The sequence below is a fragment of the Pantherophis guttatus genome, chromosome 1 (genome assembly GCF_059756535.1).
Source record: "Pantherophis guttatus breed Tessera chromosome 1, ASM5975653v1, whole genome shotgun sequence".
Taxonomy (NCBI): Eukaryota; Metazoa; Chordata; class Lepidosauria; order Squamata; family Colubridae; genus Pantherophis; species Pantherophis guttatus.
In genome coordinates, this window is record NC_142063.1 from 163816467 (window position 1) to 163840704 (window position 24238).

Genomic DNA, 24238 nt, shown 5'->3' on the forward strand with positions numbered 1-24238 from the left:
ACTGTAGTCCACAGGATACCCACTGTGACAAAAGCCTCAAAACTTGTCATTAAGTGGGATGTGAAGACAATGTTACTAATTTTGGAAACTGATATGGCCTATTTTGGTGGGTTTTTTAGGCATGCCATAAAAGGGATCCAGTGGCTCAGTGGTTAAGATGCTGAGCTTGTCGATCGAAAGGTCGGCAGTTCAGTGGTTCGAATCCCTAGTGCTGCGTAATGGGGTGAGCTCCCATTACCTGTCTCAGCTTCTGCCAACCTAGCAGTTCGAAAGCACGTAAAAAATGCAAGTAGAAAAATAGTGACCACCTTTGGTGGGAAGGTAACAGCATTCCGTGCACCCTTGGTGTTTAGTCATGCCGGCCACATGACCACAGAGACATCTTCGGACAGCGCTGGCTCTTCAGCTTTGAAACGGAGATGAGCACCGCCCCCTAGAGTCAGGAACAACTAGCACATATGTGTGAGGGGGAACCTTTACCTTTACTTTACCTTAGGCATGCCATATGTGTCATTCTTATGTCTAAAGTTTATGGACATCTAATTAACCTGTTGTGGTAGGCTGGTATTTAAACTTGGATACTGCAGTACTTACAGGATCTGAATACTGAAATGTTTTTAGAATGTATCAAATTTGTATTAAAAGAATCTTTTAGCCATTCATTTGCTGCCATCTGGTGTTGAAATGTAAGAATTTCGTACAGTGTACCCTTGTATGGAGTGAAATCTACAGTAATTGCTAATAATGCAATTTGAACACGAGGTGATGAATTGTGGATTTCTTAGCAAAATTGCATTGGAAATACCAAAAGCAGCACCTTTCTGAGGTTCATATTTTCTCCTGCCCTTAAATAATTGACCCCATTTCCTTACTGTACCATTTTTAAAGCAAAATAATTCTATCAATATCTGACAAAACATGGAAGAGTTAGAGGTAGAAAATAGCCTCTGCTTATTACTACGTCACATTTCATATTGACATATTTCAAATTTCCCAACTTTATTACTGAGAAACAAAAACATTTTTAGGAGAAGAAATGCCAGGTTAAGTTTTGCTTTTCCTCCTCAAATTTGAAAAGTTCCTGCTTGTCCTTTCCCCTCCAATTATTTTTTTTTTCTGCACTGGTTTCCTATTTTTATTTTAAAAAATCTGCAGCAAAATGCATAGTTTTTTTTTTTTTGCATGGTTTTATATACAGAAATACATAGAATAATAGACCTGAGTATAATTCAGAAGATAAATGTTCTGTATAATTGGATATTGTTGTTTGTTGTTGGATGCTTCCATTGGGACAACTCTAACCACTAATATGCAATTCCATGTTCCAAACGTGATCAATTCCGTTTCTCCCTCAATGCTTAGGGGAAAAAAATGGAAAAAATATTGTGGGAAAATGTAAACTTGCAGCCTTCCTATAAAAATCTCTAAACAATACAGAACAATTAAAACAAAACTTCTTTGACCTTATGATATTTTAGTAGTTGTATTCTCTCTCTGTGGTGTCTAAAAAAGAATGTGGTGGCTGAGAACTAATTTGGGCTGTCTTGTGGTTTCTGCAATGCAATAGGGATATTTTTATGGAAGCCCTTATCAGCCATCTCTTTCTGATGAGTTATAGCTGTCTAGGGTCCTAAATTGTCCTCTGCATTTCAGAGACATAGAGGAAATAAATACATATATATATAATTATTGGTTGCCACAGTCCTGAAGTGACATAGTCATTTGTTGCTGTTGTTAATGTTATCATGTGCTTAAAATTATGCTTTAATATTTTATCGTTAATGTTATTATGTGCTTAAAATTATGCTTTAATATTTTATCATATTAAATATGATGATATTTATCATATTTATAAATATCTTTGAATATTTTGAAAGCTTTGTCCAAAATGGTTATAGATTACAGCTAGTCCTTGACTTGCAGAAGTTCATTTAGTGACCGTTTGAAGTTACAACGGCACTGAAAAAAGTGACTTATGACCATTTTTCGCACTTATGACCATTGAAGCATCCCCGTGGTCATGTGATTTACAGTCGGATGCTTGACAGCTGACTCATATTCCCACAGTCACGTGATCCCCCTTTTGTGGCCTTCTGACAAGCAAAGCTAATGGGTAAACCAGATTGACTTAATAACCATGATATTAACTTAATAACCGCAGTGATTCACTTAATAACTGTGGGCAGAACACTTGTGAAATGGGGCAACATTCACTTAACAAACTTCTCACTTAGCAACATAAATTGTGGGCTCAAATGGACATTTATTGTCAACTAGAGGTTGGAAGCCAACTCAGAATCTATCTCCTCTCTTCAGGCATCAACTAATACCTAATACTTTCAAAGAGATCCAAAAGAAAAATCTGTAGTCTGAAGGACCAACATTTCTAATTTCTAAAGGCCCCAAGAGCTCCATCAAGTGACTGGCAGGTTCTTATTGACTGCTGGAAAAAACTCAGAAGGAGGCAAGTAAAAGGTAGTCTTAATATCTCTGACTTATCAGCAAGAAAACTTTGACGACTAAATTGAAATAAATAAAAAGGCAGCTTTGATCAAATCAAGCTGGGCATTTTGCTGGAGGGTTATTGTCTTCTACTGGTTTTTAAGTATTATTTCATTAAAAGTGGACTTGTTGCCTTTTTAATTAAATATTTCCCACCGTCATTTGCTTTCTTGTAATATTTGTGATGAAAATCCAGAATGCACCACCATAGTCTCTGAGCCAACTCGGTATTTGAATGTGGAGTATTATGTAAGCAAAACAGCACCCTCGTGTACAAGAGGGAAATACCAACAAACATGAGTGAACTCTACAGGTAGTCCTTGACTTATGACCACAATTGAGCTGAAAATTTCTGTTGCTAAGTAAGATAGTGGATAAGTGAGTTTTGCCCCATTTTATGACCTTTCTTGCCACAGTTGTTAAGTGGATCACTGCTGTTGCTAAGTTAATAACCCAGTTGTTAAATGAATCTGGCTTCCCCATTGACTTTGCTTGTCATAAGGTTGCAAAAGGGATCACATGACTCTGGGACACTGTAACCGTCATAAATATGAGCCAGTTGCTAAGCATCCAAATTTTGATCAGGTTACCATGGGGATGCTGCAATGGTTGTAAATATGAAATCTTTTTTCAATGCTGTTTTAATTTCAAATGGTCACTAAAGAGGTGGCTGTAAGTCAAGGATTACCTGTACAAAAATTCAAGTAGAAAAATTCCTTAGGAAAGGCAAATTTAAAAGAATATGATCTATACTATAGATCTATACATGGAATTCTAGATGTTTGTTGGGCGGGGAGAGAAAATCAGGAAAGAAGGGAGTGAATGGAACAGAATATTTTTAAAGGGATATGATGCGATTGCTTTGAAGCCTCAACAGGAGAATTCCAAATTTTGTTCCTGATTGTGAAATTCCTGACATGTAACATGTACTGTCCTCTAATTTTCAGCTCCCTTCCAAAGGATACTGACAGGCTGCTTGTGATTCCTAGCCTGCAATTTTTACATTTTTGTTTATTGTATCTTCAGATTAACAAAACACAGTTCCTATTGTCATATAATTGAACCAAAACAAACCATATTGTCTCGACACAATGGCTTACTTCATGTAATATGATAATACAGTGATTGGGTTACCACATTCAGCTCACCCTTAGAGAAGAAAGTGGAGGGTCTTATCCGGGAACTGACCAGGATTTCTCCTACCCAATTCAAGAATTGTGTCACTATCTAGGAAGCCCAGTCAAAATAAAGGGAGAGAGCAACTTTTCGTACTACAAAAGCAAACCTTAGTCTATTTGCTTTAACAGTATAGTGGTAGTCCTCGACTGCCGACAGTTCCTTCTGTGACCATTCAAAGTTACAAAGGCACTGGAAAAAGTCACTTATGACCATTTTTCACACTTACGGCTACTGCGTAGCTTCCCCACGGTCACATGATCAAAATTTGGATGCTTGGCAAGTGATTCATATTTATGACAGTCGCAGTGCCCCAGGGTAACATGTGATTGCCCTTTGCAACCTTCTGACAAGCAAAGGCAATGGAGAAGCCAAATTCTCTTAGCAGCCATGTTATTAATTTAATAACTGCAGTGATTCACTTTACAACTGTGGCAAGAAAGGTCATAAAATGGGACACAAAGCACTTAACAAATGTTTCACTGAGCAACACAAATGGGCTCAATTGTCATCGTAAGTCAAGGACTTCCTGTAGTATGCTTTGGGAGAGAAACCAGGAAAAATAAAGATTTTAGGAAAAAATCATAGCAGTCTGTACTCAGATTTTTTTTTGTCCTCTAAATACAATGTTGTCTGTGAGATACAATTCCTTGAAGGCCTTGCTAAGATAGAGGCACTGAGTACCACTCTCTTCCACTCTCTTCACCAGTCTGGGCTCAGGGCATTGTACCTAAAGCTGGCAGATGACCTCAGCATGTGAGACAGAGGCAAAAGCAACCCCACCACTCCCCTTTTCTCATGCCCAGCAATAAAATACGATTTTAAATTAGGTGAAATAAGTTTAATGCTCTGTTTGGACAGCCAAAATCTACAGCCTGAAATGACTACTTCGCTTTGCCTAAGACTAGGGCTGGTTTTGGCACATATAGGTTGCCTCCAATGGTGGGTTTCAATTTTTTTTACTACCGGTTCTGTGTGGGCGTGGCATGGCTTGGTGGGCATAGCTTGGTGGGCGTGGCAGGGGAAGAATACTGTAAAAATCTCCATTCCCTCCCCAATCCAGGGGGAGGTTACTGCAAAATCCCCATTTCCTCCCAATCAGCTGGGATTTGTGAGGCAGAGAATAGATGGGGGTGGGGCCACTCAGAATTTTTACTACCGGTTCTCCGAACTACTCAAAATTTTCGCTACTGTTTCTCCAGAACTGGTCAGAACCTGCTGAAATCCACCTCTGGTTGCCTCACATAGATAAACAAGAGTTGAAGACTTTATGAATATATGTATCTTGGCCAGTGGTGGGTTTCAAAATTTTTTACTACCGGTTCTGGGGGCATGGCTTGGTGGGTGTGGCAGGGGAAGGACACTGTAAAATCTCCATTCCATCCCTGCTCCAGGGGAAGGTTACTGCAAAATCCCCATTTCCTCTTGATCAGCTGGGACTCGGAGGCAGAGAATAGATGTGGGTGGAGCCAGTCAGAGGTGGTATTTACTGGTTCTCTGAAATACTCAACATTTCCGCTACTGGTTCTCCAGAACTAGTCAGAACCTGCTGAAACCCACCTCTGATCTTGGCCCACAATTTATCTTAAGATGTTTATTTTTGCCATATTCAGATTGTACAGTGGCACAGTTGGCTGTTCTCATTTCTCCAGCCAAGCTGCGTGACTTCTTGCACACTTATGGATCCAAGGTCTGTCATCATTTATCTTTATGTCCCTTTGTTTGAATTAATGTGCATATTTGTATGGCATTTACATGCACAATTTCATAGAAAAGAAGGAAGTCTGAAATATTGCAGGCGCCGAATGACACAGCTGATCAGTGTAGGGATTTTTTTTTAAAAAAAACACAACGATAAACTTTGCATAGGGAAAGATAACTAAACCTTCATTTGTGCTGAAGTATAAATTTGCTTACAGATGTAAATATTTGAAAAACTTAACAAAGCTTTACACAAAAGGCTGGTCTGCATTAATGCAGAACTTAGAATAGCTGCTGGTCAGTTGCCAAGGGTACAGTCTGTAAATAACTGAAACATTCCTTCCCATCATTCTTATTCAAGGTCAAATAAAAGATCACAAGTAATCTGCAATACTATGGAGCAAAGGTCATAGGAAGGAATTTAAAAAGCAAGCTAAAGTGATCTACTTACTTTGGAAAATGTAAGTGGAAACAGTTTTATCTTCATATCTAAACTTCAAGGTTTTTACCCAGAGAAGAACTTATAAAGCCAAATAAGGAAAATGTGTTTTCAATTCTTGTAGGAATTTCTTGAATGCCAGAGATGGGACATCTGCTACATTTGACAGGTGGGTTTCATCAGCCATTCCTCTGTTCTAGGGAAACCTGGAAATTTCGGGACAAGCAGACAGAACAGGTTGGCATCTTCGAACTAAAATTCTCAGCATCTCACCAGAACTGGATCTATGAGAGCACTACATTTCATATGTTACAGATGGAACACCCAATGTGTGTGTCAACCTATTATGCTGACCGCTGCTTTCCCAGAAAATCTGAAACTTTCCCTGTTAATTCTTGGTGGGATTCATTTCTTTTAGGCAGTTAGAACTTTCGCCTACTGCTCAGTGACATTACTTTTATTTTTAGGACACTACTGGAGAAAGGGGCTTGCACCATATAAGAAAATCAAGCTGGAGAATTTTGGGTAGGGATTGTGAAAGGAAGGGTTGAAATTGGGTTGTGATATTGACAAGACAGTTAGGAAAGTGGAAAGGAAAATGTGCATTGATCCTGGTTTTTTCCCCATGAGGTTATCTTGCAGGAAAGCATACATTTCTTATTCAAAAGGGAAAAATTACAACCTATAAAGAGCTGCAGATCAAACACTGGCCCCTCAAAACCTTTAGGCAAACAACAGTTGCAAAATAGAGATGGACTGTTTTTCGTTGATTAAAAACATGACTTCTTCTGTAGCACTTTTTACTGCTCTGACAGTTATGAAATGCACATATTGTGGTCAATTTGATATGTACCTACCAAGTAACCCCTGATTTTGTACTTGGATACTTTCAGACAAGAAAGACTTGTGCTGCCAGTCAAACCGGCATGTAATTGCATTTATTTCTTTGAGGGATTTTGAGATATTACAAAACCAGTGAGATATTACACCTGAAATAAAATGGAGGTAAAAACAGAGGGGTTAAAGCTCTGTTAAAGGTCTGAGAAAATAGGGTGAATTCGTGAATTCATTCATTCGTTCATTCATTCAAATTTAATGGCTACCCATCTTACCCACAGGGTGATTCTGTAATTTACCTTTTACCTTACCTGGTATATGACTTACCTGGTATATGACTTATGAATTTACCTTACCTGGTATATGACTTACCTATCATATACCAGGAAAGCCAGCTTCATGCAGTGAAATAAAGCATCAGGCTAGAAACCAGGAGGCTATGAGTTCTAATTCCAGCTGGGTGACTTTAGATGTATCAATCACTCTTAGCTCTAGGAAGAAGGCAAGGGCAAATCATTTCTGAAAATCTTACCAAGGAAACTGCAGGCTCTAGGCCAGGTAATTGCCAGAAGCTAAAAATGACTAAAGGAACAATAAATAAATAAAACACATATGATCTTTATCTGGGATTAATCCTATTCATTATTCTTTCTGATGTTCATATATTTATTGAGCAAGATTTCTATGTCAATTTAAGTACAGGATTCTGGATAGCTTGTGGAGATTTTTTTAAAACAACAACAACACCAAAAGTTTAAAATTGCCTATACAATATTCTTGGGAATATTATCTCAAGGTTGTCCAGTATTTGAGAGCAAAAGCAGAGAACAAAAATGTATCCTTTCTCCAAATGCTTACGATGTATTCATTTTCCTTTCCTCAAATTCCTCCAATTCTATAATCAGCCGTTTGCTTGGCCCTGCTAAGTAATCTTTCAGGCAATCTTCCCTCATTTTAGAGTATGAAATCTGTCTTATGACTGCAGCAAGCAGATCTTCCCTGTATTTTTTTTCTGTCCAAAATGTTCAAATTACAGTGGATAAAATAAGACTGAATTATTTTGCTAGAAGAAACACTGACATTACCGGGTAAATGATAAATGCACGAATAGATAGATATGATGACGCTACCAGCCTGATAATACAACATTTGTGGAACGTTACCAAGTTCAGCACACTGAGAAACCAACTCTTTACTCATGAACTACATTTCTTTTCTGTTATTGGCGATAAATGGTAAGATATAGACCCAAATTCGCGGCCAGTAATGTAATGAAATATGGCTTCTGACAGTGCTATACAAAGTGAAATGTAAGCTTTTGTTCAACCCATCTGTTTCAGCAGGTGGCAGTATCTGGCTGATCTTGCCTAAACTCAGAAGCTGAGCAGGGAGTTTTTATGCTCTGTGGGAGATCAGGAATCAAAAACATGTACAGAAAGGACAGGGAAAATAAACTGAATTGAATTGAATCCCCTTCTGTACTGACATTTTCATTTCATTTTCATTTTATTAGATTTCTATACCGCCCTACTCCCGAAGGACTCAGGGCGGTGCACAGCCAAACAATAAAAACACATACAATACAAAATTTAAAAATAGAATAAAATCAAATTAAATAATTTTGGCCCCGACAAATTCAGGATACTACAGGGATGTCACCAGTAGATTTATTTTTACCTTTACAACTCAGTTTTTTTTTTAAAAAAAGATCAAATTGGGGCAGTAGTGGGTTTCAATTTAGTTTGCTACCCATTCGCCTGTGCATGTGCATGCATGCGTGCTGCTTCTGCGCATGCGCAGAAGCATCCGGGTAGGTGGGCGGAAGCTCCCACAGCCACCTCTACTGGTTCGCCCGATCCAGGGTGAACTGGTAGCAACCCACCATTGAATTGGGAGCTTCTTACAGTCTATTGCAGTGGTGGCAAATCTTTTATTCACCGAGTGCTGAACACCGAGTGCTCTTCGTGCGTGTCGTGCACTTTGTGCACATGTGTGCTGTCTGTGCTAATGCACAGCTCCTCCTGCATGTGCTTTGCACGCAACCGCACCATCTGCATGCATACGGCTTTCACGTGCACCCCCATGCAGTGTGTGCAATCACACCATCTGCACATGCACCCAGGTTTGGCTCCCCATGCGTGGCTCCCCTGTGTGCTGCGTGCACAATTGCACCAACTGAGCATGTGTGCAGTTTTGCACGTGCAATGCACACATGCGAATGCCAACTGTGCATGTGGCTGCTGCACGCAAGTACTCTTGCACATGCACAAATGCACACACATGCACAGGAGAGCTCCAAAGACCAGCTGGGTCCCTTGAATTGTGCGTAGGTACATCAGAGGCCCAAACACCAGCTGGGTGCCATAGGTTCGCCATCTCCGGTCTATCGTTTCCTCTTAATAGCAATAGCATGTAGACTTATATATATCACTTCACAGTGCCTTACAGCCCTCTCTATAGGAAAAAACGTGTGTCAGTCACAACAGATTAAAAAAAGGCAAACAAATATTTTAGTGTATTTATTGACAGTTAAAACATAACAGATAGGATGAGCTTTGCTTTTATTTCTTTAAGATAACTCAGTGATGACTGACATTTTTCCTTAAAAGCAGCACAAAGACAGATCAAAAATTAGATTTCTTTACGGTTCTCCAAAAAGTCAAATAGCTGCAAAATTGGATTTAAAGCATTTAAGAATATGACTTTAAGCAGAGGCAGAGGAATAGACGTTTAAATGTTTTTAAAAATCGTTTTTAGCTAAAGAATGGTATTTCAAAGATGCTGGCAAATTTTAATTATCCCAAGGTATTTGCTGTGAGAGAGGAATATACCCAATCTCTTTGAAACAGCATGTGCATGTTTCCACAGATTTAATAGCCATTTGAGTCTGAGCAACCACAGGATATGTGTGAATAATTAACCTGCTTTCACATTTCTTCTAAGCTGTGCCTACAAATTATTTTTGGATGCTATTTTAATGAATCTTTTCCCAGACAAAATTTTGGAAAGATGTTACAACTTGCATTGAGAAGTGCAAGAAGGTAGTTGGACTGAACTGGTTTTTAGGGGGAAAAGATGGGGAAAATGGATTCAAGTTATGATAAATAGAGGGAAGGCTTATATTAGTTTGGTTTGATTGCACAAGAGCTTCAGGAGACGGACACTTCTTGCTAATTGTGGAAGCCTTCCATGCTGAGTTTTTGTTGTGCAGTTGAAAGTAATCTCTGAAGGCAATGGAGGAAATGAAGAAAAGAGAGGGCGAGGTTTTAGATGAAATCAGTTAAAATCTGAATATAGCCTTCAAGATTGAAGTTAATTGTATGGGAAATTGCTTCAGGATTATACTGCTTGCCTATCTGTTATAGCAGTCTATTCGCTTTGCCTATACCTTTTGTATATATAGGCTTATTTGCAAAGAAAATGAATTACAAAGATAATCAAATGTTTGGTGCCAAATCTAACAGAACAAAATAACAGAGTTGGAAAGGACATTGGAGGTCTTCTAGTCCAACCCCCTGCTCAGGCAGGAATCCCTATATAATTTCAGACAAATGGTTGTCCAATCTCTTCTTAAAAACTTCCAATGTTGGAGCATTCACAACTTCTGGAGGCAAGTTGTTCCACTGATTAATTGTTCTAACTGTCAGGAAATTTCTTTTTAGTTCTAAGTTGCTTCTCTCCTTGATTAGTTTCCACCCATTGCTTCTTGTCCTGCCCGCAGGTGCTTTGGAGAATAGCCTGACTCCCTCTTCTCTATGACAACCCCTGAGATATCGGAACACTGCTATCATGTCACCCCTAGTTCATTAAACTAGACATACCCAGTTCCTGCAACTGTTCTTCATATGTTTTAGCCACCAGTCCCCTAATCATTTTTGATGCTCTTCTCTGCACTCTTTCTAGAGTCTAACTTTTCTTTTTTACATTGCGGCGACCAAAACTGGATGCAGTATTATGCAGTATCTTTCATCGAAAGGAAACCAAATTGTTTGTCTTTGCTAATATGCACTCTCCAGGTAACAGCTTCTGTGAAGGCCAGCCAGCCAACATAGGAAGAATGTTTGCGAAAACTCTGAATTTCTTGGAAATTTGAAATTCAAGCTTTTGCAAGTAGGGTCTTCATCTTCAGCAAACCTCAAAAAAAAAAAAAAAAAAAAAAAAAGGCGAGCCAGTTCCTGCTGAATTCTTTGAAATAACCACTGAAAATTAATAGCACTGGGGAGGAATCTTTGTGGTTTCCTCAGAACCGAGTTTTTCTTTCGATTTTTGAATGTAAACTTGACAATTCTGTGAACTACCACATAGCCATAGTTTTGTTTCAAGGGGCAGATGAAGTAGGAACTCTGCTTTCAGACTTCTACAACCCAAAACACCTTTGGGATTCTCTCTTTTCCCACAGCTTAAATTCTAGGAGAGAGATTTTTTCCCCCAATGCATGTGGGGAAAATAATTCAACACTTTTTTCCTCAGGGTGATGCTAATTGTGACTTCCTCCCCATCTCAATAAAAAATTAAGAGGGAAAAAAGAAATAAGCATAGGTAAAAAGTTATGTTATTTGGAAAAGGGAAGGTTTAGGGGATTAGCATGAAGTACTAGAGAATGGAAATAGTTTAAAAATAAGGAAGTAGCTAGAGAACTTTTGCAGCTGTACAACAAGGCTATTTACTAAGGCTGTACATAACCTTCTGATAAGGCAATTTGCAATGCAGAAAAAACATGAAATATCTGAAACAGACAACAATAAATGCTATAAACTGCTAATGTTAAAATAACCGAGTTGACAGGACAAACATCCCTAATCTAGCACCATGCTAGATGTCATTCTCTTCATGAGTAGGAACGTGTAGACATTCATTAAATTGGCTGGCTTATAAGTATGATAAGCAAGGTGTTTTTCTTATTTATACAGTACTATTAAGGCATGCCAACAGCAATGTCTGTCACCTTCCATCAACTGCAGAAAAATATTTTCCAATTTGTGTATATATTGTTACTCTGCTCCCTAATGCTCCCTTCATAAAATGTATGTATCAAGAGACAGCCACTTAAGACTGGGGCAGCATAAACAGAGATCCATGCAATTCTGTCGAGCACCCTAATTAAAGCTCAAATCTGCTCAAAAATAGTTCTAAAGCCAAAGTGGAAACAAGAAACAAGACTACATTCTTGTATTCATGCTGCAATGGTCCTATTAACATCCACTAAAACATTTTCCCCACTCTTAATCCAAGTCTTTAAAAGATCTCTATTGCTTTGGAATCCACTGCCTGAAGAGGACAGGATATTTCTTGAACCAATTAATTTTCAGAAACCTGGAAACGGTTTGCAGAACTTTCATTGCCCATCACTAAATGCTTCAGTTTTAGCAGAGTTTTAATTAATTTGAAGAAAAAATATAAGTAAACCTTCAGAAACCTGGCTGACATATTGCAATTGATACATCTATCTATCTATCTATCTATCTATCTATCTATCTATCTATCTATCTATCCATTTCTATACTGCCCATCACACTTGCTTGATTCTAGGTCAGTGATGGCTAACCTTTTCCAGACTGAGTGCCCAAAGCCCGCCTGAACCCCCAAAATGCAATGCATGCACTGCCCCCATGCATGCACCCCATCCCCACGCATGCACCCCACCCCCACACATGCACACACCCTCAGCGCTTGCATGCATGCACCCCCTTCATGTGCCCCATGCCCCGTGCATGCATGGCAGAGACCTGAAGACCAGCTGGCCAGCAGGACGCACGCGCGCATGTGCAGCAGAACTGAGCTGTGGCAACAGCTCGCATGCCCAGAGAGAGGGTGCTGAGTGCCATCTCTGGCACACATGCCATAGGTTTGCCATCATGGTTCTAGGTAGTTTACAAATAAAATGATGATTATATAAAAGCCATAATTTAAAACAAAGTTAAAAAACAAAAATAAAGCAGAGTTAAAAAGAAAATTGCAAAGTTAAAAAACAGATGAAGTATCTTCAACCCAGCCAGCTATTATTGGATGGTTCTTGTGACAAATAATATTCTCAAAGCACTCTTTGAGATGTTTCACAGATGGTTGATGGTTAGGGAAAGGAGGATATATCCATATATTCTCTCATCTATTAAAAAAGACAAAAGTGCCATTTTTGTTCCACTGAAACTAGATAGTAGAAAAGATAGAAAAGGCTGTTAAGATCTTCTTTCTCCTAATGAAATCCACATTTCCTTTTGTTTTTTTATTTATATTTATTAAGAATTTTTATATAATAAAAGATGAAAAAAGAGAAAAAACCAAGAAAAGAAAAACTAAAGAAATATATCAAAGTCTTCCAACTTTCTTTTCAACAGATAATTACAAACTTATTGTCCTGCCTCCCTCTTAAATATTTTACAAATCCCTTCACCTCTTCAATTAATCTGTACATTTCTTAATCTTCCAATTCATAAATCATCAATTCTTTGCAGATGAACCAAGGGCACTGCTGATCATGAAAGACCTTGCTCAAGAACTCAATGGAACAGTGGAAGGTAATACTGGAACTCAACTCAAACAGCTGCTGATAGGAAGACCTGGAAGCTCTTCACTATGTATAGAGGGTTCCTAACCCAAGTCCAACATTCAAAGATTGTACACCAGAAATAGGATGGGTGGAATCTAGTAAGTGCCAGAGTAACTATACTGGATGAAACCCAGACCGTACTGGCATACACCAGTAAGATGCCACCCAAAGCTGAGTTGCTGAGGTAATACCTGAGGCAGAAGCAGACATGGGAAGAAGATCAAATAGAGGAAGACAAAACCCTGCATGGCATGGGATGTGCCATTGACAGACTGTTGAGGTGGGAGATAGTGGGAAATCCTACTAGTCACTGGAAAGGGCCGAACTAAAATGCAGCACCAGTGCATTGATCATAGCAATACAAGAATAGGCACTTGGCACTAATTCTATAGAAGCAGGGGTCTACTACACTAGATAGGATCCAAGACGCAGACTGCAGAGAGGCCCCAGAGACACATACAGTCGCAGGGTATAAGATGCAAACAGAAACAGCATCATACACTAAAAGTACGACCAAGTAGCTGGATTAAGAGCTGTGGTGCTGCAGTGGTTAGAATGCACTACTGCAGACTATTTCTGCTGACTGCCGGCTGCCAGTAGTTTGGCTGTTTGAACAGGCTCAAGGTTGACTCAATCCTTCCATCCTTCTGAGGTTGGTAAACTGAGAGCCCAGATTGTTGGGGGCAATATGCTGACTCTGTAAACCACTTAGAGAGGGCTGTAAAGCACTGTAAAGTGCTATATAAGTCTAAGTGCTATTGCTATTATGTATAGGAACATTGTACAGTGTTTGGACTTGGATTAGATCCTCCCAAGTCCAGAGATTCTTCAGAAGGTCATGGAGAATAACAGGGTTAAGATCCTGTGGAACTTCCAGATCCAGACAGACAGGTAGGTACTGGCCGATCAACCAGACATCAGGGTAGTAGACAAGGACCAGAGGATAGCAATGGTGATAAATGTATTGTATACTGATGATACCCAGTTCTATATCTCAATCCTGAGCTGCACAATGAATCTAATGGTGTTTTGACCCACTGCTTGGAGGCTCTTCATGTCTGGATGAGGCATTAGAGACTTTTGCTTAGTCGCAGGGGTGAAATTCAGCAGGTTCTGACAGGTTCTGAAGAACCAGGAGTGGAAATTTTGAGTAGTTTGGAGAACCGGCAAATACCACCTCTGGCTGGCCCCAGAGTGGGGTGGGAATGGAGATTTTGCAATATCCTTCCCCTGGAGTGGGGTGGGAATGGAGATTTTGCAGTATCCTTCCCCTGCCACACCCACCATGCCACACCCACCAAGTCACACCACACCCACCAAGCCACGCCCACAGAACCGGTAGTAAAAAAAATTGAATTTCACCACTGCTTAGTCGTAACAAGTCTTCTGTGGCTGTTTGGACACTCATGGTTAGAGATGTTGCCCTGTTTGGTCTTGGATGGGGCTGCATTTTCCCATTCAAAATTGATGAGGGTTATGTGGGGTCCTTTTGGACTTGTAGCTACCCCTTAAAGAGCAGATGGCAGCTGTGGCCAGGAGTTTTGCATAGGTTTACCTTGTGTACCAATTGTGCTCTTTCTTTTATTAGGATGCCTTTCAAATTGTTCCTCAGGCCCTGTTCACTTCACAGTTGGATTATTGCTATGTGCTCTACATGGGACTGCCCTTGAAAACTACCCAGAAGCTATATCTGGTTCAAAATACAGTGGTGTAAGCAGGATCAGGTAACTTCAATATGGCCATGTCTCCCATTGCTTTGTAAGTCACATTAGCTGCCAATTGGCTTCCAAATGCAATTCCACGTGCTGGTTATTATTTATAAAGGCCTGTATGGCATAAAGCCTGGATACAGATATTCCACGTTTATCAACTGCCTCATTTAGTGACCATTCAAAGTTATGACAGTGTTACCTATATATGAGCAACAGCTTGTCTCCAATAACTTCTGCCCATGCATTTGTTCCAGCAGAATAGGTGCACGCTAGGTCCCCTCTAGTAAACAATGCAATCTTGTGGGACAGAGGAAATGTGCTTTTTCTGTTATGGCTTCCATCTTTTACAGCATCCCTCTAGAGATAAGGACTGTGCCCCCTTTCTTTGGATTCCAGAAAACTCTGAAATCCTGGCTTTGGTTCCAGGCCTGAGGCTGATGAATCACTGTGTGTCTAGGGCCCTTGTCTTTTATTGTTCTTGTCTGTAAAGATTATTTCAGTTTGGTCTGGCCATTTAATGTTTATGTGTTTTATAGGGAAGGTTTTCCTGGTTTTGTGCACTGCCCACAGTCTATTGGAACTGGTGGCTTATAAATTCAAATAAAAATTAAATCTCCCCCTTTTTTTCTATGTGTATTATAGCTCTCCGTTCTACTGATGTTGGATTAAGTCCAGTCTTCTGGTACCAGCAGAGGTCTCCTCCAGAGTGACTTTTATCTGTAAATGCTCCAACACTGGAAGTTTTTAAGAAGATATTGGATAACCATTTGTCTGAAGTCGTGTAGGGTTTCCTGCCTAAGCAGGGGTTGGACTAGAAGACCTCCAAGATCCCTTCCAACTCTGTTATTCTATTCTATTCTATTCTATTCTATTCTATTCTATTCTATTCTATTCTATTCTATTCTATTCTATTCTATATTATTTTCTCTGTACGTGGCCTCTGTGACCTTCATCATTCACAAGAAATTCACCCCAAGAAAGAAGGTGGAATATCAACTATGCACTGTAGGCCTGCATTTGCTATGATGTATGGAATTAGGTCTGGTAGTTACAGTAAAATATATATTTCTCTCCTCTGACTACTTTTTACTTTGCTCATTCATTCTGTGTGGCAATTCAGTCATCTCATGGGTGAGCTACCTTTCTATACAGTTTCAAGGTAATTTCTAATCTGGTAACTTCTTAGGCCCAATTCCCTAAAACTTGTAAAATCACAGAAGCAAAACTGAATAAATAATCAAGACAAAAATAAATATGTGTTGAGAGATTCTGGGAAAAAGCTTTAAACAATAGTTTACTTTTCCACAGGGGCTTTTCAAAAACCAGAAATAAATGTTGTTGTTTTTACTTCTGCCATTTAAACAGGGGCAGCAACGTGCAAAGTTGCTTAACAACAAATGTTACTAATATTAAGCATTATTCCCAATGCTTCATGACAGCCAAAAATAATTAGCATTACAGGACAAACAAATGGAATGTTGCAATATTTTCAGGATCAGACTCAATAAAGATAATAGAGGGTTAGAGATTCAAATATATTTCTCTTTAATCATAGTAGGCATTCTATATTCGCTGAATATTCAAGATAGAAGCGAAGAGAATGGTGAGGGTGGCTCCTTATATATACAAGGGGTGGAGCCAGGAATGGGAGTGGTAAATTATGAATACATTAAAGTCCAAAGAATAAGTTAACCCTTGATGTTCCATATATACATTATTTACACATTAGAGAATAAGGCATTTACATCTGACAAATCCCCCTCTAAATGCCGGTTCGTTATACAACACCAATTACATTCAGATTCAGGACAATATAATACATATAGTTTAGAAGTCAAATATTTGTGTTGTTTAGAAGGTAAGGGTTTTGTTAATATGTCAGCTAATTGTTCAGAAGTATCACAATGTATTGCTTTGATGAATCCGTCTTGAGACAGTTGTCTCACGTGCTTAAACTTTATATCAATATGTCTGGACCTTTGTCCAATTGCATCGGATCTGGATATTTCAATGGCCGCTTTATTGTCTTCATGCATAATAAATGGTAAAGTAGGTTTCTTCCAAACATCAGTGATCAAATCATTGAACCATACAAGGTTATTTGCAGCCTTGGACAAACAAACATATTCCGCTTCTGTGGTAGAAGTGGCTACCAGTTCTTGTTTGCCAGTATACCAGTAAACTGGACAATCATTCAATAGAAAAACATAACCAGAGGTACTCTTTCTGCATGATGTATCACCAGCCCAATCTGCATCAGCATAACAAGTAATTTTTGGTTCTTTGTCATTATTGGGTTCCAATATTAAACAAAAATCTAATGTACTTTTCAGATATCTTAGAATTCTTTTGACAGCTTCCCAGTGATACAGGGTTGGTTTGCTAACATATCTTGACAATAAATTGAGAGGTAATGCAATATCTGGCCTAGTCCAATTAGATATGTAAAGGAGTGAACCTATAACTGATCTGTAAAATGTGTTGTCTTTAAACTCAGGGGAAGATTCATCAGTGTTTCTAAGAAAATCAGTTTGCATAGGGGTGTCACAGGTTTTGGCATTATTTAAGTTACATTTGTTTAGAAGTTCAATGATTTTATCTTTTTGTGTAAGTTTGAATCCCCTTTTAGTTTTGTTAATTTGCACACCAAGGTATTTATTCACTTTACCTAGAGATTTCAACGAGAAGTGTTCGTTTAACTTATTTACAAAGATTTCCCTGCTCTCTTTATGCTTTCCAATATATAAAATATCATCCACATAAATTAATACAAATTCAATATGATCATTACTCTTTTTTACAAAGAAACAGTTATCAGCAGTGGTGGCGTTGAAATCCATGGCTTTAAGTACTTTTACCAAGCAATCGTACCATCTTTTGCCAGATTGCTTTAATCCGTACAGACTCTTATTTAATAACCAAATTTCGTTCTTATTAGTGTATTGACTGTGTGGTGCTCTTACATATATTTCCTTATCTAATTTTGCGTGTAAGTACGCAGTCTGTATGTCATATTGAAATACGTCCAGATTGAGTGCAGATGCTACTACAAGAGCTGTTTTGACACTCTCTGTTCTCACTGTGGGTGAATATGTGTCAGTGTAGTCTTCTGGATATTTTTGTGCATAACCTTGTGCAACTAGTCTAGCCTTGTATAAGGTATTGCCTCCTTCTAAATTCTTAATTTTATAAATCCACCTGGTACCTATAATTGTTTTATCCTTAGGTGCGATCGCAGGTGTGAATACATTTAATCCTTGTAAACTTTCCATCTCTTTTTCCATAGCTAGTTCCCATTTTTCTCTTTCTTCACGGGGAAGTTTCAATACTTCCTCATATGTATTAGGTGTTATTTGTTCTCCATCCATATGCATTATGTAATCTTTGTATTTATTTGGTATTTGGTTTCTATTGTTTCTAATAGTTCTTTCAGGCTTACTATGGTTGTCATGCAAATATCTAGCTTCCTTTTTTGTTAATGTGTCTGTCTTTATTTTATGCTGACTATTTGTCCAAGTTTTGGTTTTGTTCTTACTTTTGTTAATATTTTGATTTTCTGTTGTTCCTTCCTCGCAAGATATCGTATCTTTGCATTTATTAGGAAATATTTCATTAAGGTGCAATTTAGACCAATTGGCCTGCTCATGGAACACAGCTGTTCTGGATACTATAAATTTGTTATTATTATCAATAAATCTGTACCCTTTGGTTCCAGTTTCGTATCCCATGAATCTTAATCTCCTGGATACGTTTTCTCCCTTTCTCCTCAATTGTTTAGGTATGTGTACGTCTGCAGTGACTCCAAATATGTGCATGTGTGATAATTTGGGTTTTCTATTGTACATCACCTCATATGGTGTCTTATTCACAATACTGGACCAGGTTCTATTTTGAGTGTAATTTGAATAATGTAAGGCCTCTGACCAAAATTGTTTGCCTAAACCAGCATCCTCTAATGTGCATCTAATCATGGTTTGTAGTGTGGAATTTTTTCTCTCTGCAATTCCATTTTGAAATGCAGAAAATGGATTGGACGTGAAATGTAGCATTCCTCTATCCTTTAACCATTGGGAGAATTCTTTAGACATGAATTCACATCCCCTATCTGTCATAATTTGTTTTATTCTGATATTATGTTGTGTTTCTATGCGTTTGTAGAATTCCTTAAATTTCTGAAAGGTTTCATCCTTGTGCTTTAATGTGTAAACAAAACCATAGCGACTGTAGTCATCCACTATAGTTAGGAAGTAACGTTTTCTATAGGTAATTGATGGACTTAATGGACCAACTAAGTCCATATGTACTAAATCAAAAATATTGCTAGTTGATCTGTTAGATTTTTTTGGTCTGGGACTGGTTTTTAGTTTGGTGGATTTACATACTGAGCATTCCAAATAATTTTCACAATTTTTTATTTTGACACCTTCTGCGTGTTCAGTCATTTTTTGTACTACAGGAAAGCTTGCATGTCCTAACTTCCTATGTAAGATGTGAGCACACTCATCATGAATTGGTTTACCTATTTTTGGTTTCTTCTCATTGTGTGTATTTTTGTGATCATGAGTTATTCTACACTCATCATTGTCACTGTTACTGACATTTTCATCATCTGCTTCAATACAGTCTTCCATATTTGAATCAATGTTATGTAACCATCTTTCTTTAGTTATCAGATAGGGTAGACCTCCTTTTATCATCACAGTGCCTATATTTGTTTTGTCCTTTTCTATAGTTGCTTTCCCCTTTGAGAAAACTATATTGATGTCAGATTCTCTGCTTAGTTTTATAGCACTTAGTATGTTGTGAGGTATTTCTGGGATTAATAATACCCCCTCTATTTTCCCTAGACCAGGCAAGGTTATATTTCCTCTGCCTAATACTTGAACCTTTTCTTGATTAGCTACCTTTATCACAAACTTATCTTCTATAAATGAAGATAATATACTTTTGTTGTTAGTGGTGTGATTTGTTGCACCAGAATCAATAAGCCAATGGTTGTTCTCATCCTGCTGTGTTCTGGTGCTGTCTTGTTTATTTAGCCCATTTAGTGACCCAGATTTTCTCTCTTTTGAATTTTTTCTACCCCCTCTACCTTCTTTGTAATTTGGTGGACTTCTATATTTGTGTCTATCTGTGGAAGATTGTCTGTAATTGTATTTGCTCCTATATTCTGGCCTATGTCTCTCCCTTGAGACTTTGGGGCAGTCTCTTCTACTGTGTTCCCTGGATCCACAATTGTAGCATCTAAAGGCCTCATTATATTTATCTTGAAAGACTACTTTCCTAAAAGATTCGTGTTCTGTATGGTTACTGGATCGATTTTTTCTTGAATTGTCTTCAGCTATCAATTTGTTAGATAGACTTTCTATGGATAAATATCCCAAATTAATGGTATCTAAGTGTGACATAAAGCTATCCCATGATGGATCAAGTGAATTGATAATAACACTTTTCATTGTTTGATCTGAAATCACTTCCCCCCTCAATTGCAGCTCAGCTCTTATTTTGTTTAGATTTATCAAATGCTCACTTATAGAAACCCCTGGTTTTACTCTAGAGGAAAAGAAATCCTTAGACATTCTTGTGGTTGTAGCTACGCTATCGCTGTGAAATAGATTAAACATGCATTGAATTATTTCTGATACAGTTAGGTTTGGTTTGATGCTATGATACATTGCAGGAGACACGCTAGATATTATTATGAAAAATGCTCTATGATGTAAACAATCTATTTTTAAAGTCCAAGGTCTTCTTGGAGGGCTAGTTATAAAGAATAGTAAATTTTCTTTCATAAAAATAACCTGAAGTTGTTGATACCACTCTTGTAAATTAATGCCATCAACTCTAAGTTTTGGGAAGTCATTGGGTAAGTTACCCACATTATTTTGTCCATTACTTACAACCTGGGGCAGTCCGTGATCTCTCAAGTGCAGGAAATTGCAGAACGGCATTGGGATGCTCGCAACGAGTCTGCGCGGTTCTCTGGCCAGTTCAAGTCTTTCGGGGCTGTCTACGTAGTTTTGCACATGCGCGTTGCTCATTTCTTCTTTGGCGTCGTCGTGGAAGGTTCTCTCCCTTTCAGCTCTCTCGATCCGCTCCTCCTCAGATGAGTCGGTCTCTGGCTCGGTTTTTGGGGTTCTGGTGGTGGCGACGGTTCTTTTCTTTCTTTTGTGTGCGTTGGCACTCGATCCTGTCTGCGGTGTAGGGCGGAATCGGCATGGCTCTCTGGGCTCGGGTGTCGTCGCTTTCGAAGTCAGGATGGGAGCGTGCAGGTCTTGAGTTGTCGGTTTGATTTCTTGCTTCTTCGTAGATGTCTTGGTAATTTTCAATCTTGGCCCAAAAGCAGCAAAAAGCGTTTTCATTGCTGACTTTACTTGAGATTTTGTTAAATCGTCTTCACTTTCTGATTTTGGATCGTCTGAAGAGTTTGAGACTTCTTTTTCACTTTCTTCGTCTGATAGTGTTTTTCGCGCCAGAAATTTTGAACTGAGCGTTTTGATTGGCTCTGCTTCACTCTCTTTTGAAGTTCGTTGAAACCAAGATGGCTGCCATTCAAAATTTCGCGCGGGATCACATCTTTTCTTTTTTACAACTATTTTCTCAGTAGTCATTTCACTTACAGTTTTTTGATCTTTGGGTTTTTCTTTAATGACGTTTTTCTCTCTCGCTGCTCCGCTGTTCCTCAGCATCTCCTGGAGGTCCGCGATGAGACTTTCATCATTCTTTTGGCTTTTTAGTATCTTTAATATCTCTGACCTGAGTTCGTTATTTTCTATTTCGATTTCTTCCTGGTCATTATTTTCACTCATCAGTTCTTCTTCTTCAGTGGTGTATTCTTCGGATTCTCTCGAAATCGCATTAGTGGATTCGTTGATCATCTCTTGATCAGTTTCTATTTCTTTGCTGTAGGCCCTGGTGTTGGGCTTATCTTTCTTGAACATCTTTAATTACTTATTGAGTCAATTAACCATCCTCTGCTACCAGCTTGTTGCAATATTTTCAGGATCAGACTCAATAAAGATAATAGAGGGTTAGAGATTCAAATATATTTCTCTTTAATCATAGTAGGCATTCTATATTCGCTGAATATTCAAGATAGAAGCGAAGAGAATGGTGAGGGTGGCTCCTTATATATACAAGGGGTGGAGCCAGGAATGGGAGTGGTAAATTATGAATACATTAAAGTCCAAAGAATAAGTTAACCCTTGATGTTCCATATATACATTATTTACACATTAGAGAATAAGGCATTTACATCTGACATGGAAAATTGGAGTTGATTAAAATTATAATTAAAGTTCAGAAATAACATTCTGATATTGTAGACATCTCCATAGACTCTTTGAAGAATGAATTGAATGAAAGCAATCATTTCCACATAATACCAGGATTTACAAGTACTACACAATGGGAATGTAAAATATTTAACTGGAGACTGGATGGAACTTGAAGAGTGCTTTCATTTTACAATTCAGGGAGGTAATATGTGTGTGTGTAACATTATTAAGAGCAAAAGGCCCTTCCCCATCAGACATTAGGCTACGTAATGAGAAAGGTAACATTAATGCATGTTTGGGAATAGTTATGCTAAACAGAGGCTCTGAAAAAGAAGATTTGCCGAGGAGAATTTAGACCAGAATTGATCTTGATTGCATCATAATATATGATTAAAATAAGAGAGCTTGATTTGCAATGTGGAGCAACATACTCCCATAATCCATTGAGACAGGAAAAAAAAGAGCTAAGTTCCAGTTTAGCTTTCATCAGCAATGGATGACTATAATACACCTGTTGTATTTTACAGTGTATACAACAATAAAAAAGATAAATACACACAACTAATATGATAATGAAGAAAAATAAAAAAGCAAAGTGTGATAAAATCCAGAAGTGCAAGTAATTCAGCTATCCAGCCTAAACTGTAGTAGTATAATTAAAAAAAACAATCCAATAAAAGCAACTTGCAGAAGCACCTTCTGCCAGCCTCCCACCATCCAGTGCGCTCGCATAGGGCTGCCCTCCTCTGCGTGCCATTGGCCAAGCAATGTCGGCTGATGGTGCCCAGGATGAGGGCGTTCTCTGTGGGCGCACCGACCTTCTGGAATGGGTTATCCACCGGGCTCCGGACGGCCCCTGACCTCTGCTCCTTCCACAGGGACCTGAAGACATGGCTCTTCCAACAAATTGTCTGATCTGCTGGGAGTTTTTAGTTCTCTAAGGGTTTTATTTGGATTATTTTAATTAACTTGAATTATTTTATTAACTTATTGTTCTGTGGTTTTTATCTTTGTGAGCCGCCCCGAGTCCTTCGGGAGAAGGGCGGCATATAAATATGATTAAATAAATAAATAATAAATAAATAAATAATTCATAGAATGGCCAGAAAGAACAAGCAATTCCTCAGTCCCGGCTTATTTAGAGTGAGAGGTGACTCTCTGAGTCCTCCGGCTGTGCAAATTGGTTCAGGAAAGGCAGAGTTAATTTTGCTCCGGAAATGTTAGAAAATTTGTAGGTTCCTTTGCTTCCTGCTCTATGGCAAGAACGGCTGTGCTGTTAAGGCAGTGGTCCTTTGCTCATTATTTCTTCAATTTCTCCACCTTTGCATATCAAGTGATTTACGTTCCTCATGCAGTTGGGAATCTGATAGGATTTGCTCTACAATGAATTTATTACCTTATCTTAGACAGAGTTGACAAAAAAAAAAAAAAGAGAGAGAGAGGAAACTGTTGGAGAGAGCTTCAGATAATCCTTTGTCTTTTGTTACAACTTGCACATGTTGCTGAAGAGAAAGAAAAACCTTCAAAGATTTATGTTTAAAGTGTCAGGATGTCTTTATAAATGCTATGAGTTGGTGTCATGTAAAACAAACAAACCAGGAATGGGTTCTACTTACCTTTACTACCAGTTTGCATCGCACCGGCATTTGCAGATCACCTATGACGACATCCAGGTCAGTGGGCGGAGCCTCCCTCCAGTTTTAGGGGCAACCCACCACTGAAACAAACAAATAAAATAATAATAATATAATAAGGCACTACCTTGATATGATTGTGGGGCTTGCATGCTTTGGGGAAGATGAAACCTATGCCAGAGTTCAACCATCCTGGACAGGTCTCATCAAAGGAACCAGATATAGTGTCTCTCCCATAAACCATATGGTGAAACATAATTTACAGAAGCCCATATTGAATCAACAAGGACTGCGCTAAATGTTGGAATTCTTGAACATCTGGTGATAAATGGAGTGCAGGGCTCAGGACTGTTGGCTGAGCAATCAGAGCCAGCAGCTGCAGGACTACTGGAAGAAAAGTTGTTTACTGGTCA

At 38.6% G+C, this 24238-nt stretch overlaps 1 long non-coding RNA gene across 3 annotated transcripts in view; it reads left to right on the plus strand.

The window, feature by feature from the left end:
- Positions 1-15993, plus strand: part of LOC117672754 (uncharacterized) — a 30545-nt gene extending 14552 nt beyond the window's left edge. The window contains exons 2-7 of one of the 3 annotated variants that reach the window (XR_009621331.2): positions 2317-2475; positions 5741-5840; positions 5943-5987; positions 13108-13170; positions 14791-14926; positions 15557-15993. This is a non-coding gene — a long non-coding RNA (uncharacterized LOC117672754). Of the gene's footprint in view, positions 1-2316; positions 2476-5740; positions 5841-5942; positions 8122-13107; positions 13171-14790; positions 14927-15556 lie in introns of those variants that run through there. The other 2 variants (XR_004593346.3, XR_015731183.1) reach the window with 2 other exon arrangements.
- Positions 15994-24238: the final 8245 nt, after the last annotated feature.